This window comes from Moschus berezovskii, chromosome 2 (assembly GCF_049115385.1).
Source record: "Moschus berezovskii isolate FMDL1 chromosome 2, NW_MosBer_1.0, whole genome shotgun sequence".
Taxonomy (NCBI): domain Eukaryota; kingdom Metazoa; phylum Chordata; class Mammalia; order Artiodactyla; family Moschidae; genus Moschus; species Moschus berezovskii.
Window position 1 is genome coordinate 117,751,828 of NC_142461.1, and position 15,957 is coordinate 117,767,784.

Genomic DNA, 15,957 nt, shown 5'->3' on the forward strand with positions numbered 1-15,957 from the left:
GTCTGTTGTTCCATGTCCAGTTCTGACTGTTGCTTCCTGACCTGCATACAGGTTTCTCAAGAGGCAGGTCAGGTGGTCTGGGATTCCAATCTCTTTCAGAATTTTCCACAGTTTATTGTGATCCACACAGTCAAAGGCTTTGGCATAGTCAATGAAGGAGAAATAGATGTTTTTCTGGAACTCTCTTGCTTTCCCCATGATCCATTGGATGTTGGCAATTTGATCTCTGGTGCCTCTGCCTTTTCTAAAACCTGCTTGAACATCTGGGAGTTCACGGTTCACATATTGCTGAAGCCTGGCTTGGAGAATTTTGAGCATGACTTTACTAGCGTGTGAGATGAGTGCAATTGTGCGGCAGTTTGAGCATTCTTTGGCATTGCCTTTCTTTGGGATTGGAATGAAGACTGACCTTTTCCAGTCCTGTGGCCACTGCTGAGTTTTCCAAATTTGCTGGCATATGGAGCCAGCACTTTCACAGCATCATCTTTCAAGATTTGAAATAGCTCAACTGGAATTCCATCACCTCCACTAGCTTTGTTCGTAGTGATGCTTTCTAAGGCCCACTTGACTTCACATTCCAAGATGTCTGGCTCTAGGTCAGTGATCACGTTATCGTGACTATCTTGGTCGTGAAGATCTTTTTTGTATAGTTCTTCTGTGTATTCCTGCCACCTCTTCTTAATATCTTTTGCTTCTGTTAGGTCCATACCATTTCTGTCCTTTACTGAGCCCATCTTTGCATGAAATGTTCCCTTGGAATCTCTAATTTTCTTGAAGAGATCTCTTATCTCATTTAATTCTTGCAACCACCCTATGAAGTAATCTGCTTTGTCTTTATAAAACAGATGAAGAAACTGAGGTCCCAAGTAACTTGGCCAAGGGCACAGTAGCTAGTATGATTATCAATTACAGATATGGACATCAAATCTGAATCCACTAGTTGCACTCCCTTGGCAAGAGTATAGTAGTTTTATCATCAGTAATAACAATGATTATTTTCATTAAGACATTATTACATAACTGTATCGCTGATCCTGTTTCTGATGCCAGTTGTCCTGCTGTTCATACTGTCCGCTGAACCCAGGGTAGACAAGGTGTAAGCTAAGAGGCTGGAAGGAGACTCGAGGACTGCAGACATATTTATTCTCTCCTGGCTGACACAGCAGCTGCCATAGCATAACCTAACACAACACAAGGTCTCTCCTGACTGGCACAGTGGCCATAACAGTAGACACACTATATTCTCTTCTCTCATGTCTGACCCAACAGACACAGCCAGGACACAGCAACAATGCTGCTGCTCTCTTCATGGAGCTCGTATATGCGCATCGCACAAAGTAGCCTGTGACCCTGCAAGCACCTTGCGACGCGCATGCGCAGTGCTACAAAAGGTCTCAGCTGTTACATAGTCATTATTTACAAAACATGGGCGGGAGAGCCTGAACACACCATCTTGGCTAATTTGCGCTTTCCCTACAGTAATTTTTTAAATTAAAAAATAATAGCTGAAAATTGAGAGTATATATGGCAACAATGTTCTAAGTACTTTACATATAATAAATATTCGCTAAAACCCTATGAGGTAGACATATTTATTATCTCTATTTTAAAAATGTTTTCATTCATTTTGTCTCCATTTTTGAAATAATGAGACCAAGACACAAAGAGGCTAAATAGTTTGCCCAAAGTTGCATAATAAGTGAGGTATGAAGCAGGGATAAAATTTAGACTTGTCAAAGCCCAACCTCTTTCTATTAAACCACGTATCCTCATTTTTAGATTTCTTCCAAAACAGTCAGTGTATTTTGAACTCAATGTGCTTCCCATTGAACTGGTGGCTCAGTCAGTAAAGAATCTGCCTACAATGTGGGAGACCTGGGTTCTATCCTGGATTGGGAGGATCCCCTGGAGGAGGGCATGGCACTCCACTGCGGTATTCTTGTCTAGAGAATCCCAATGGACAGAGGAGCCTGGGAGGCTGCAATCCATGGGGTCGCGAAGAGTCGGACACAACTGAGTGACTAAGCATGGCACTATTAATATAACACCTGCTAGAGCACTGATTCTCCAAAAAGAAGGGTGATCAGCTATCACTCAGAAATGCTGAAAGAAAGCCAGACCCATTGGAATACATTCTCTCTGAGCATCTTTTACCTGATGCTTTTGAACTATGGTGTTGGAGGAGATTCTTGAGAGTCCTTTGGACTGCAAGGAGATCAAACCAGTCAATCCTAAAGGAAATCAGTCCTGAATATTCATTGGAAGGACTGATGCTGAAGCTAAAGCTCGAATACTTTGGCCACCTGATGTGAAGAACTGCAAAAGACCCTGGTGCTGGGAAAGATTGAAGGCGGGAGGTGAAGGGGATGACAGAAGATGAGATGGTTGGATGGCATCACCGACTCAATAGACATGAGTTTGAGCAAGCTCCAGGATTTGGTGATGGACAGGGAAACCTGGTGTGCTGCAGTCCATGGGGTTGCAAAGAGTTGAACATGACTGAGTGACTAAACTGAACTGAGATCTCATTCCAAGGGTTGAATCCCTTTCATGGAGCATGGGGCCTGGCACATGGTAGGAGCTCAGTTAACATGTGCTGCATGAAGTCAGTTTTACTCTACAAGCAGGAGTACAACAGTGGATGACACTATGTAGTCCTTTGGGCCTTTGGTATAAAGATATTACATTTGTTTCTTAGCGCCTCTGTATCAAAGTACCCCAGATTGGGTGACATGCTGTTGGGTGACATAAAACAACAGAAATTTATTCTCACATTTCTGGAGGCTAGACATCCTAAATCAAGTTTTTGGCAGGGCCATGCTTTCTCTGGACTTCTCTGGTGGCTCAGTGGTAAAGAATCCACCTGCAATTCAGGAGACCTGGGTTCCATCCCTGGGTTGAAAAGATCCCCTGGAGAAGGAAACAGCAACCCACTCCAGTATTCCTGGCTAGGAAATCCCATGGACAGAGGAGCCTGGTGAGCTGCAAGAGTTGGACACAACTTAGCAACAAAGCCACCACCATGCTCTCTCTGAAAGCTTTAAAGGAGTAGTCTTCCTTGCCTTTTCATAGCTTCTGGTTGTTGGCATTCCTTGGCTTGTGGTAGGATAACTCCAACCTCTGCCTCCCTCTTCACATGGCAGTCTTCCTTCTGTGTGTGTCTATGTCCAAATTTTCTAATTTTATAGGCATATCAGACATATTGGGTTCAGGGTCAAACTCTAATCCAGTATGACCTCATTTTAACTCACATATGTAAAGACCTGATTTCTAGATAAAGTAATATTCATGGGTTCCAGGTGGACATGAATTGGGGGCAGGGAAGTATTCAACCCAGTATAAATAATGTAAGAATTTAAAATGTGTTGTTACTTACAGGGACCAACATCAGAGAGGGCTGAATCAAACATTGCTGGTCAATCCTGGGAAGGGTCTCACTCACCCCTAAAAAAACAGGCCTCAACCTCCTTTAGGAATAGGAAATTTTAAATGTCAAAACACCTATGAAGCCAAAACATGGTAGATCCTATCAGCTGTAATATCTTACTGTGAATCTCTCTCCTCTGAGAGCTGATTTGGATAAGGAACATAGAAAAAAAGCACAAATCCTAAAGGAGGAGTTTGTAGGGAAATGCTGCTGCTGCTGCTGCTAAGTTGCTTCAGTTGTGTCCGACTCTGTGCAACCCCATAGACGGCAGCCCACCAGGTTCCCTTGTCCCTGGGATTCTCCAGGCAAGAACACTGGAGTGGGTTGTCATTTCCTTCTCCAGTGCATGAAAGTGAAAACTGAAAGTGAAGTCGCTCAGTCATGTCTGACTCTTAGCTACTGGGCAAGAAAAGGAGATACAGTTGCCAGATGCAGAAAGTATGGATCAGTTCAGTTCAGTTGCTCAGTCGTGTCTGACTCTTTGCGACCTCATGAACCGCAGCACACCAGGTCTCCCTGACCATCACCAACTCCCGGAGTTTACCCAAACTCATGTCCATTGAGTCAGTGATGCCATCCAGCCATCTCATCCTCTGTTGTTCCCTCTTCTCCTGCCTTCAAATTTTCCCAACACCAGGGTCTTTTCCAATGAGTCAGCTCTTTACATCAGGTGGCCAAAATATTGGAGCTTCAGCTTCAACATCAGTCCTTCCAATGAACACCCAGGACTGATCTCCTTTAGAATGGACTGGTTGGATCTCCTTGCAGTCCAAGGGACTCTCAAGAGTCTTCTCCAACACCACATTTCAAAAGCATCAATTCTTCTGGGCTCAGCTTTCTTTATGGTCCATCTCTCACATCCATACATGACCACTGGAAAAACCATAGCCTTGACTAGATAGACCTTTGTTGACAAAGTAATGTCTCTGCTTTTTAACATTCTGTCTAGGTTGGTCATAACTTTCCTTCCAAGGAGTAAGCATCTTTTAATTTCAAGGCTGCAATCACCATCTGCAGTGATTATGGAGCCCAAGAAAATAAAGTCTTTTACTGTTTCCATTGTTTCTCCATCTATTTCCCATGAAGTGATGGGACCGGGATCTTAGTTTTCTGAGTGTTGAGTTTTGAGCCAACAATTTCACTCTCCTCTTTCACTTTCATCAAGAGGCTCTTTAGTTCTTCTTCACTTTCTGCCATAAGGGTGGTGTCATCTGCATATTGATATTTCTCCCTGCAATCTTGCTTCCAGCTTGTGCTTCATCCAGACCAGCGTTTCTCATGATGTACTCTGCCAAGATCAAAGAGACAATAACTTTGGAACAAAAGGCAGCTGCAGAAGAGAGCTTTCTGATGGTCATTGATAGAGGCATCTTATTACGAGTACCAAGCCCTACCACTCACCAAGGTATGGTATAAAGTCAAAGTCTCTGTAGATATTACAGAAAATCTGAGAAAACCATTTGGAATGAGTACAGTAGATCAGGAACCTAAGGCAGGGTATGAATCTTAGAAAATGCATGGGGTTTCCTAGGAAAGATGCAATGTATTTTCTTATTTTTTCCTACTCTAACACCAGGCACCCAGTGAAAGGTCTGCCTTCCAAGCAGATCAGATGCTGTACCGTGCTTGGGAAGCCAAACAGCAAAGTGAAATAATCCTGCTTAAAGTTCTCCCAGCCAGGATGGAGAATCTATACATAGTCACCACATCCTGGAGGCAGTGCCCTGGCTTGGGTGCTACAGCAGAGTAAGGAGGATTTGACTGGCTCCGAGGTGGAGGCTGGGAGAGGCAACTTCCCCCAGTTGGTGGTCTCTCCAGATCACGACTGGGAGACATTGGGGAGTAGGGGTGGCAGAAAGGACATAGGTGAGGAGTGAGCTTAAGTGTGTGGCATTGTGTGAGTTATTTACACTGTTTGAGTTTCCCCACTGAAAATGAAAATATTCATGCAACACTGCCCTTCCAGGCACATAGTACATGCTCAAAAATTGTTCTTTTCCACTTTCCTTGATCATGGAGTTTATTTTTCACATAAACCTGTTCTAGTGATCTAAGCTTCTTCAGCTAAGTTCAGAAATGTTAAGCTTAATCATAACTTTGTTTGTTTTGTAAAAACTCTTGATTCATTGGGGCCTAAACTTTCATTATGGTTTTAATTTAAGGACCTAAATTGGGTACTTGGCAGAGGCAGAGTAAAATAGGCCGCTAAATCTGTGCTGCTAGGATTTAAATTTTGATAAATGCGTAGCTTTTATGTTCTCAGTTCAATTTTGTTCTGTTGTGCATTGTAGAATTTTTTTAAAAAAATAAATGCACTATTTTAAAGGAAAATTTCTGCTTTACATTTGGATATTTTTCTACAGGGTAAGGCATTGGGTGCAGACATGAAATAATCGCGGAGGTAAATTTGGTGATTCTGTTAATGAAGAGTCTAAAAATGCTAATTAAGTTCTTTATTTAACCACTTGTAACTTTCCTCAGGATGGTTACAATACCAATGATTAAAAGTTTCAAAGGTATTGTAAACTTCTCTGGGTGATGTTTTTTTCAATAATGCAAATGATTTCTCCAGCTCTTGTGGCATCATTTAAAAATGAATTTTGATTATGTCTAAGCTTATAAAAAAGGAATCATAAATGTGCTCATTTCCCACAGTGAAAGGGGACAGGGAAAGAAAAGAGTAAAAGAATACATCATGTTTCTAAGTAAGCAGTCACAAAAGACCTTTAAATAACTCAACTTCTTACCATATTTTATTATCTTCTCTCAGTTTTACAGCATTATCTACCATAGAAATGCAGGGAGATTTGTAAAACACTATAGCATTTAAGTCATTACATTTTATAGCTAATTTCTAATGTGGATTTGATTTTTTACGAGCAGGAAAAGAATCTAATTTGCATTAGTGACAGTAACTAGAGAAATTTAACACCTGGCCCTGGTTGTACCAGAAATTGAATATTAGGTACTTGGGTGCTAAAAACCCATTCAGATCTTCAAGGGGGATTTTTCATTTATTTATGTACTGCTCTCATGTTTATCATTATAAAACTGTTCACATTATGATGGAGGAAAACTCACTGCCTGCAAATTCTGGATATACATTTTTCATCCTTTGCAACAGAAACAGAATTATTTACCCATTAGCAAGAACACATCCTGAAAAAAAGCACCACCATTCCATGCATGTAAAAAAAAAAATATTGCAGCAGCACTGCGTGAGAAGCTTTGACTCCTGCTGGCCTTTCCCATCTCCCCCACACTTCCAGTTTCTCAAGTCTCCCTTTATTTTCTCTTCCAGACTTCCCCTCCCCAACCCCCTTCTTGCCTGTCGCTGTTTCCTGGTTAGAAGCTTGAGTGCAGTGTACCCAAGCAAAATTAAACCTCTGCTAAGAAGATCACATTGTTGTTACAAGAGCAATCCATATGTTTATAAAGTGTAGAAAATTAGGAACTGCAAAAGAGGCAAAGCTGGTGTTAAATGATATGGGAAGTGACACTTTACATAGCCAGTTACAATTAACACATTGATGGCATTTTGCTGGCTCCTTGCAGTGATAATGCTGTTGTCAAATGTGTTTAGTGCACCAAATCTCCTGGAGCCTTCAGCCAGGCAGTGCGCTTTTGACAGATTGAAGGTTCGAGGATAGGCTATCATGACAGATGGAAACTGGCACCGATGTTCAGCTTTCGCCGATCACAGGGGACCTGCCCCCCTTATTCTGCAGGGCTCGGCTCTGCAACCTTCCCCCTACTGATGAAAGCAGGGGATGGCATTGTTAAATAGTGCATCTGTGTGAGTTAGACTCCTCTGATGAAAGCATAAGGCAGACGCGCTGTGAAGCAAAAGACAGCCTCTGCTCTAACTGCATTTTAGATAGACTTGAAGAAGACCCCAGGGAGCTGGGAGAAAACTTTAGTAAATTTCAGACAAAAACAGAAAAAAGGCCACCCGTTAATTTCTTTTCCTCAAAGAATATAAAAATACATCTCTGGTAATAAAAATCTCAATTAGCGACTTTCATAAATGTTCCCCAAGCTAGCATTCTTTACGAGGTTGTGTGGGTATGTTTTTCTTCTTTTACTATCATCATTTTCTTGATATTAATCAACTAATTTCCAAACAATCCAAGGAAATCCATAAGGAGGTGCCCAAGGGCAGTTGTGAATAGTTGACTTGTTGGAAATTAACTCAATTACTCTGAGACATTCTTCTTGACACTGGGCTGAATTCTTGAATCTTGGTTTTAAAATCCAGGGCAGGGGCAGACAGAGCTTTATATAGCTGGGCATATATGGGCAGATGATGTAGTTAATTAACCTTTCACCCTTTCCCACCAACCCCGTTTTAAAGGAAAACATCTGTCGTTTCATTTTGAAAACCCATCTATTTCATAGGCTTTCTCTTTCGCTCCTGTAGTTCTTTCTTCTCCTTGCTGACAAATTCCTCTTTAATTTCCTTAAACAGGCTGAAGAGCTCTCTTTCTTTGCAGTCTTAATCTTCAATTCTGCTCTTGCCCATTACAGGTTGGGAGTAGCAAGTACTGCAGCCCATTTGAGGTATGATAATCAGCTGATTAGCTAGTGGAGTCGTTTTCCCTGAGGCTCTTTTGTGTGAAAAATCCTCACACTCAATTGACATGTGGACATCATAAAGCTGATGAAATGCAATTGTAATGAACAAGAGGGAGCGGCATCTGCAGCCGTCTAAATGAAGGACCCTTCCCTCTTGCCATGCTAATTCAGAAAATCTGCTCTTAACGTGTACTCCCTCTGGATTCCAAATCAAGGCATATCTCCATGAATGCATATTCAAGAAGTGAATTAGCCTCTATGGCAAGTGAACGCCTAGCTTGGCCAGACTGATTCTAATTTCAAGACAGATTATATTGCATCAACTGTAGTAATGATCTGACAGTTCATTTGTGATGAGAGTCCTAGAGTCAGGTTTATTGCACGGACAGACACAGGTGCGTGGAGAGAACCAGCAAAACCTCTCAGACAAGACCGAGGGTTGTTTTGCTGTCAAATCATTTCAGCCAAAATAGCCCAGTGAAGGAGAAAATAGGTACTGCATTAAAAAAATTAGTGTGTCCTTATATTTAAATCTTGGTTGTAATGGTGGTCAATGGATGTTCCTTTCTCTATTATAGGATCATGTACACTTGGCAGTCATTAAATTAGGAAAGAGGTAAGCCTTCCCACCCACACCCTTTTCAGAAAACTATATTACTTGCTAAGAAATTTCCAAGTGAATATAACTTGGCATACAAGGTTTTTTTTCCCCCTAAATTGAATTTCAGAGGAATCGGTTTGCAGGAGAAAAACTCTGCAGTATTAGGGAGAAGCTGTTCATTTCCACTGCCTGCTCTGTGACAGCTGCTAATACAATATGACAGGTTTGTTCATCACTATTTTGGATCACCTTTGGGTTTTCTGTACTACTCTTTCTATTAATACATGCTAATTAATGACAGTAAGGAACACTCGCCTTTGTATCGAAAAGCTCAAAGCACTTTTTAGACATTGATTTATCTTTGGAGTTAGATAGAGGGCAGGTATTAGCTTGCAATTCTTTTTTCTTTTTTTTTTCAGAGGTGGAAATAGAAGGGTGGTGATGAAGTGACTTGAGCAAGGTCACACTGCAAGTCATTCCCATATCTCAGCCTTGAACTCATTCTCACCCTTCTCCACAGCTTTAGACATAGAAAACACCCCAGGGAAAGGTATTGCTAATCCAGCATTAAGAAGACTCCTTCATAAGCATTGTTAATAAATACAGCACATGCCTTAAAAGCAAATGAACAAGACAAGCTTAATAAGGACTGTTGTTAGTACCTGGCAAGCCACCCAGCATCTGCACAGTTCACACAGAGGTCCTTGTCAAGGAGCTCCATTTCTGAAATTACAGAGCTACTTCTCAATCTCTTTACGCTTCTCTTCTGAACTCATACTGACCTTCATCTATAGCCTCTCATCGGGGTAACCCAGTAATGGGGCACCATGTCTCTGTGGACACAAGAACTCCCTCCAGTATGTTTGGAGGCAAAATTTGGGGTGTCTGATGAGAGCTGTCACTGCAAAGCTCCTCTTCTAGAGATCAAGAGTTACTCAGGAGATCATTGGCTGTCCAGTGCGGGCAAAACAGTGCAGACACTTCAGGGAAGTAAGAAGAATGAGGCAAGTTCATTGCCAAAGGCAAAAGTTCTGAACACTCACATGCAATAAAGAGATTGTTGTTGAGTTGCTCACTCTTTTGCAACCCCATAGACTGCAGCCCACTGGGCTCCTGTGTCCATGGGATTCTCCAGGCAAGAATACTGAAGTGGGTTGCCATTTCCTCCTCCAGGTGATCTTCCTGACCCAGGGTTCAAACCCATGTCTCCTGCATTGTAGACGGATTCTTTACCACTGAGCCACGGATGAAGGCATGTACTCAGCTCCCAGTTCACTGACTGTTTCCCCAAATCTGCTGGTAAATGAGTTGTTTCAAACTCACAGTTCATTTTCCCAGGGAAACTGAGTTCTAAGTGATGGTTAGGTTCTCAGGCCAGCTGTCAAAGCCGTATTTAACCTACCACGTGGCTGAATGCACTACTACTAGTAACACAAGTGCAGCTGGAAGTGTCACTGCGACCTTTGAACTCTGAGATCGGGTGCCATGTATTCAAGTCTCTGCTCTGCTATTTGCCATCCTGGGACCCTGAACAAGTATTTCATCTCTAAGCCTCAATTTTCTCATCTGTGTGAGGGGTTGATAATGGTACTTCGTAAGCTTGTTGTTATTAATAGGATTAAATGAAACAAGACAGAGTAAAATGTTTGATCTGGATCAATAGCAAGTGTTCACTAAATGCCAGGTAGGAATAAAAAATTTATTTCCATACTTCATATTTGAGCGCATGTGTCTCAAATTCCTTGCTGATATCCCTCATACCCCACTCCAAGGGTAGGGAGGGGCTTATAGCAGTGCACTTTTTTTTTTGTTGAGGAAGGGATCTTAATTTATAAAGAGAACGTATTATAGCCTGGGGTCAAGAGCTAGATTCTGAAGCTATAATGGGGTCAAGTTCTGTCCCTGCCACTTACCTGCTGTGTGACCTTGGGCAGATTACTTAGTCTCTCTAATCCTCATCTGCAAAATGGGAACATTTTTAGTACATATCTCATAGTACTGTGGTAAATATTAAGTTAACATATGCAAAGTGCCATACTTGTAAGTACAATACAAGTAAACGGAGCTATTACAGGGATACCATGGCCTGTCTTTGGCCATGATAAATGAGCAGGAAACGAAGGCCTGGTTGGAGATTTTTTTTTTTTTTTTAAAGGCTAAAAGTTACTTGACACACTTTATTCGACTCAGAAAGTTCCCTCACACAGCCGTCCCCTTTGGAGAGGAGAACACACTTTAAGGACTCAATTCGAGATGAGACCCTGTTCACATTTTTTTTTGGTAATTAATTTATTTTTTATTGGAGGCAAATTATTTTACAATATTATATTGGTTGGTTTTGCCATACATTGATATGAATTTGCCCCGGGTTTACATAAGTTCCCCCTCCTGAACCCCCCTCCCACCTCCCTCCTCCCTTTATCCTCCCTCTGGGTCATCCCCGCATGCCTGGTTGGAGATTAATGACCATCTTAAGTTAACTGTTAGTAAATAATGATCTGGGACTCCAGGTTGGTCTTCTAATCCCTAGTGTCATGCTCTTTCCAGGTCACGCCGTTCCCCCTACCACACGCCTATGAGACAACCTGGAGTGTTAGTTAATATTTATTGACTACCCAGTGGATGTTCAACACCGAACTGATTCCTGGAGAGTTTCCTAAAAGGGAGAAGTTATGCTCTAGATTCTAAATCAATAGATGGCAAACTACAGCCACAGGCCAAATCAGACTACCATCTGTATGAAATTAAAAGACACTTGCTTGTTCCTTGGAAGGAAAGCTATGACAAAACTAGACAGCGTACTAAAAAGCAGAGACATCACTTTGCCCAGAAAGGCCTGTACAGTCAAAGCTGGTTTTTCCAGTAGTCATGTACAGATGTGAGAGTTGGATCATAAAAAAGGCTGAGCCCTGAACAATCGATGTTTTGAACTGTGGTGCTGGAGAAGACTCTTGAGAGTCCCTGGGACTATAAGGAGCTCAAACCTGTCAATCCTTAAGGAAATCAACCCTGAATATGCATTGGAAGGATTGGTGCTGAAGCTGAAGCTCCAATACTTTCATTATCTGATGCAAAGAGCTGACTCATTGGAAAAGATCCTGATGCTGAGAAAGACTGAACGCAGGAGGAGAAGGGGGCAACAGAGGAAGAAATGGTTAGATAGCATTACTGACTCAATGGACATGAAGTTGAGCAAACTCCGAGAGATAGTGGAGGACACAGGAGCTTGGAGTGCCGGAGTCCGTGGGGTCACAAAGAGCTGGACGCACTTAGGGACTGAACAAACACAAAGCTAAGAATGGGTTTTTTGTTTTTAAATGGTTGGAAACAAAAGAAGAAGAATATTTTGTGACACAATAATTACATGAAATTCAAATGTCGGTCCCTGTAAATGAAGTTTTATGGGTGCACAGTCAGACTCACTTGTTTACATATTGTCTACAGATGCTTTTGTGCCTCACGGCAACATGAGTAATGTGACAAAGACCATACGGCCCACAGAGCCTCCATTATTTACTATCTGGCCCTCTAACCAGAAGAGTTTGCTAACCGCTGGTCTAGACCCAAGAAGACTGATTGACTTTTGTTGCTGAGAAGGGTTAAGAGGTTCACCAATCTAACTCAAGGTACATATGCTAAGACTCAGATTGGCTGGGATGAGAATGTAATTTCTTCGACCACCAGAGCAATGTTTTAACATTGTGTCCTGAAATATATTAGCGGCAGAGCCATAGAGTGGTTGACCTCACATAGGAACCAGGCTGAGGGGATCCAATCTTCGTTCCATAACTCGCCACTTGTGTGACCTTAGGCAAGTTACTTTCTCCCATGTCACCGTTTCCTCATCTATACAATGGGATTGTTTGGAGCATTATGTGAATTTTTACACCTAAACTGTTTTGAAGAGTTCCTTGCCCACTGCCAACAGTATGTTAGTTATGTTTGAAATCTCATGACTCTTTGGAAAAGAGAAAGATGCCTTCCTCGGAGCAGTCGGCAATGCGTCTACTTAAGCCCATTCCTCTCACTGTCTCTCCTGGGTCAACACACCTCATTCTTCAGCCCAGTACGGATGTCTGCATCTTTCTCAGCAAACTTTCCTTGAGTCATTTACTTCTTTGTTCTTCCACAGAACATTGTACGTCTCTCCTTCAAGGCTCTTATGTACAATGAAAAAAGAAACTTATGCACATTTTTGTCTGTACTAGGCAGTGAACTACCAGAAAGAAAATATTTTCTTGTCTTCGTCTCCAGAGAGTCTGGTATGTGGACTATATGGTATATGATAGTGTTAGTGGATATTTAATGAATCAAAGAATGAATAACAGGTCGGGAAACTGCAGGGTTAATAAGTCTCTGTGATTTTTAAAAAAATATATGAAAGCCTTCTAAATGTGGCAATTACTTTATCCCTTCAAAGTACAAGCTTGCAATGCAATTAAATTGGAAATTTTGAAGCTTAAAATAAAAGGCAGATGGATACTTCCACTTACTAAATGTATGAATCATAGAACAGAAATTCTTGGTCTGGTGAGAAGCTTAGTATGAACAGCCTAAGTGGCTATGTGATTTTGGTAGGGCACTTTCTGACTTTAGAATTTCATATTTCATTTGGAAAGCAAGGAAAATGCACAATAGATAATCAGTAAGTCTTCCTCCTCTCCCTAAACTATTTTTTCTGCTGCTCCCAGAAAACTTACCAAATTCTGCTCACCTGTGAGCAGGGCTTCTAGATAATGTTGGTAGGTAAGTTATATAAGTTTTCTGAACCTGAGATTGAGAAGTAAAGCGTAACATGATCATTGAATTGTACACATAAGAATGAGAGGCAAGAAATAAATATAAAAAGGAGGTTGGGGTTGGACCATGACAGGCTTTGTGTGCTATGCTAAAGTGTCTGGACTTGATGCAGAGTAGACAATAGAAGGTTATGCATGGTGTTAAGTAGTGAAAGGACATGACCAACTTTGTGTTTTGGAACAAGAACTCTGACCACAGTGTGGAAACTGGCCAGGAAGGAGAGAAGGGGAGCCAACATATACCAGTGCTGGAGAAGACAGGGGCTGACGAGCATTTAAGAGGTTGGGTTTTGGATTTGGGAATTTAGATAAAACTGAGCATGAGGGCAAATGTAATGCCATTTACATGATAGGCAACAAGAGAAATAAATACTCATGGTGGACTTTTATATCTTGTAATATATTTTCAATTATAAAAAAGTCATCAGTTCAGTTCAGTTCAGTTGCTCAGTCGTGTCCGACTCTGCGACCCCATGAATCACAGCACGCCAGGCCTCCCTGTCCATCACCAACTCCCGGAGTTCACTCAAACTCATGTCCACAGAGTCAGTGATGCCATCCAGCCATCTCATTCTCTGTCGGCCCCTTCTCCTCCTGCCCCCAATCCCTCCCAGCATCAGTCTTTTCCAGTGAGTCAACTCGTCGCATGAGATGGCCAAAGTATTGGAGTTTCAGCTTCAGCATCAGTCCTTCCAATGAACACCCAGGATTGATCTCCTTCAGAATGGACTGGTTGGATCTCCTTGCAGTCCAAGGGACTCTCAAGAGTCTTCTCCAGCACCACAGTTCAAAAGCATCAATTCTTTGGCGATCAGCTTTCTTCACAGTCCAACTCTCACATCCATACATGACCACGGGAAAACCATAGCCTTGACTAGATGGACCTTGGTTGGCAAAGTAATGTCTCTGCTTTTTAATATACTATCAAGGTTGGTCATAACTTTCCTTCCAAGGAGTAAGCGTCTTTTAATTTCATGGCTGCAATCAGCATCCGCAGTGATCTTGGAGCCCAAAAAAATAAAGTCTGACACTGTTTCCACTGTTTCCCTATGTATTTCCTATGAAGTGATGGGACCAGATGCCATGATCTTTGTTTTCTGAATGTTGAGCTTCAAGCCAACCTTTTCACTCTCCTCTTTCACTTTCATCAAGAGGCCTTTGAGTTCCTCTTCACTTTCTGCCATAAGGGTGGTGTCATCTGCATATCTGAGGTTATTGATATTTTTCCCGGCAGTCTTGATTCCAGCTTGTGCTTCTTCCAGCCCAGCGTTCCTCATGATATACTCTTCATAGAAGTTAAATTAGCAGGGTGACAATATACAACCTTGACGTACTCCTTTTCCTATTTGGAACCAGTCTGTTGTTCCATGTCCAGTTCTAACTGTTGCCTCCTGACCTGCATACAGGTTTCTCAAGAGGCAAGTCAGGTGGTCTGGTATGCCCATCTCTGTCAGAATTTTCCACAGTTTATTGTGATCCACACAGTCAAAGGCTTTGGCATAGTCAATGAAGCAGAAATAGATGTTTTTCTGGAACTCTCTTGCTTTCTAGGCTTATGTATTTATGAAATCACACTGGAGCCAATATAGTTGTGTGTGTATGTGCGTGTGCTCAGTCATGTCCAACTCTTTGTGACCCCCATGAACTGTAGCCAGCCATGGAATTTTCCAGGCAAGAATACTGGAACGGGTTGCCATTTCCTCCTCTAAGGGATCTTCCTAATCCAGGGATCAAACCTACATCTCTTATGTCTCCTGTGTTGGCAGGCAGGTTCTTTACCACTGGCCCACCTGGGAAGCCAGAGGCAACATAGGGTATTGGCTAAGAGTTTAGGCCCTGGGTTTGAATCTTAATTATTAATTAGTGCAGAGATCGTGGGTAATTATTTTTATCACTTTAAGTTCTAATGTCTTCCCAAGGTCATGGTGAGGATTAAATACAATGTTGCATATTAAAGGACATATCATAGGGTTTAGTAATCAGCAAGCTATTGATTAAGGTCAGCTACTATGACCACAGTGTTAGGGTTAGGTCCAGCTGCAATCTCAAGCTTTCAACTGTTTTCATTCCAGAAAGACACATTTAGAAGACTCAGACTCCTCTGCCAGAACTGGATTTTTAAAAACTCTAGATGACTAAAAATGCTTAAAACCACTATTCTAATATGCATTTAATCCTTGAAACCCAGAAACAATTCAATGAGCTATTTGGTTAAGTTAAATGCAGTTCTTTGAAATCTGCTTAAATGCATGGCTCACTACCCAAAGGTTCCAGAGAACTCCACTTGCCTGCTTGGGAAGCAGCAAACAAGGTCAGTATTGATAGCTTACGCTTCAGTGAGTGTATCAATTTAAAGCTTTCAGTGATTCTCACTCATCTGCACCCCTGCATGGCTGTTGTCTTGTAAGAACGGGGTGACTTACGAACCTATTAAGTAACTTCTTCACTTGTGCTCTAATGAGCCTATTGTTTCCCTGGAAGAACACAAACACCTGAGTACAAGAGGCTGAAAATTTCAGCCCTGCTTTACCTAGAGATACTTTTTTTTTGATTCT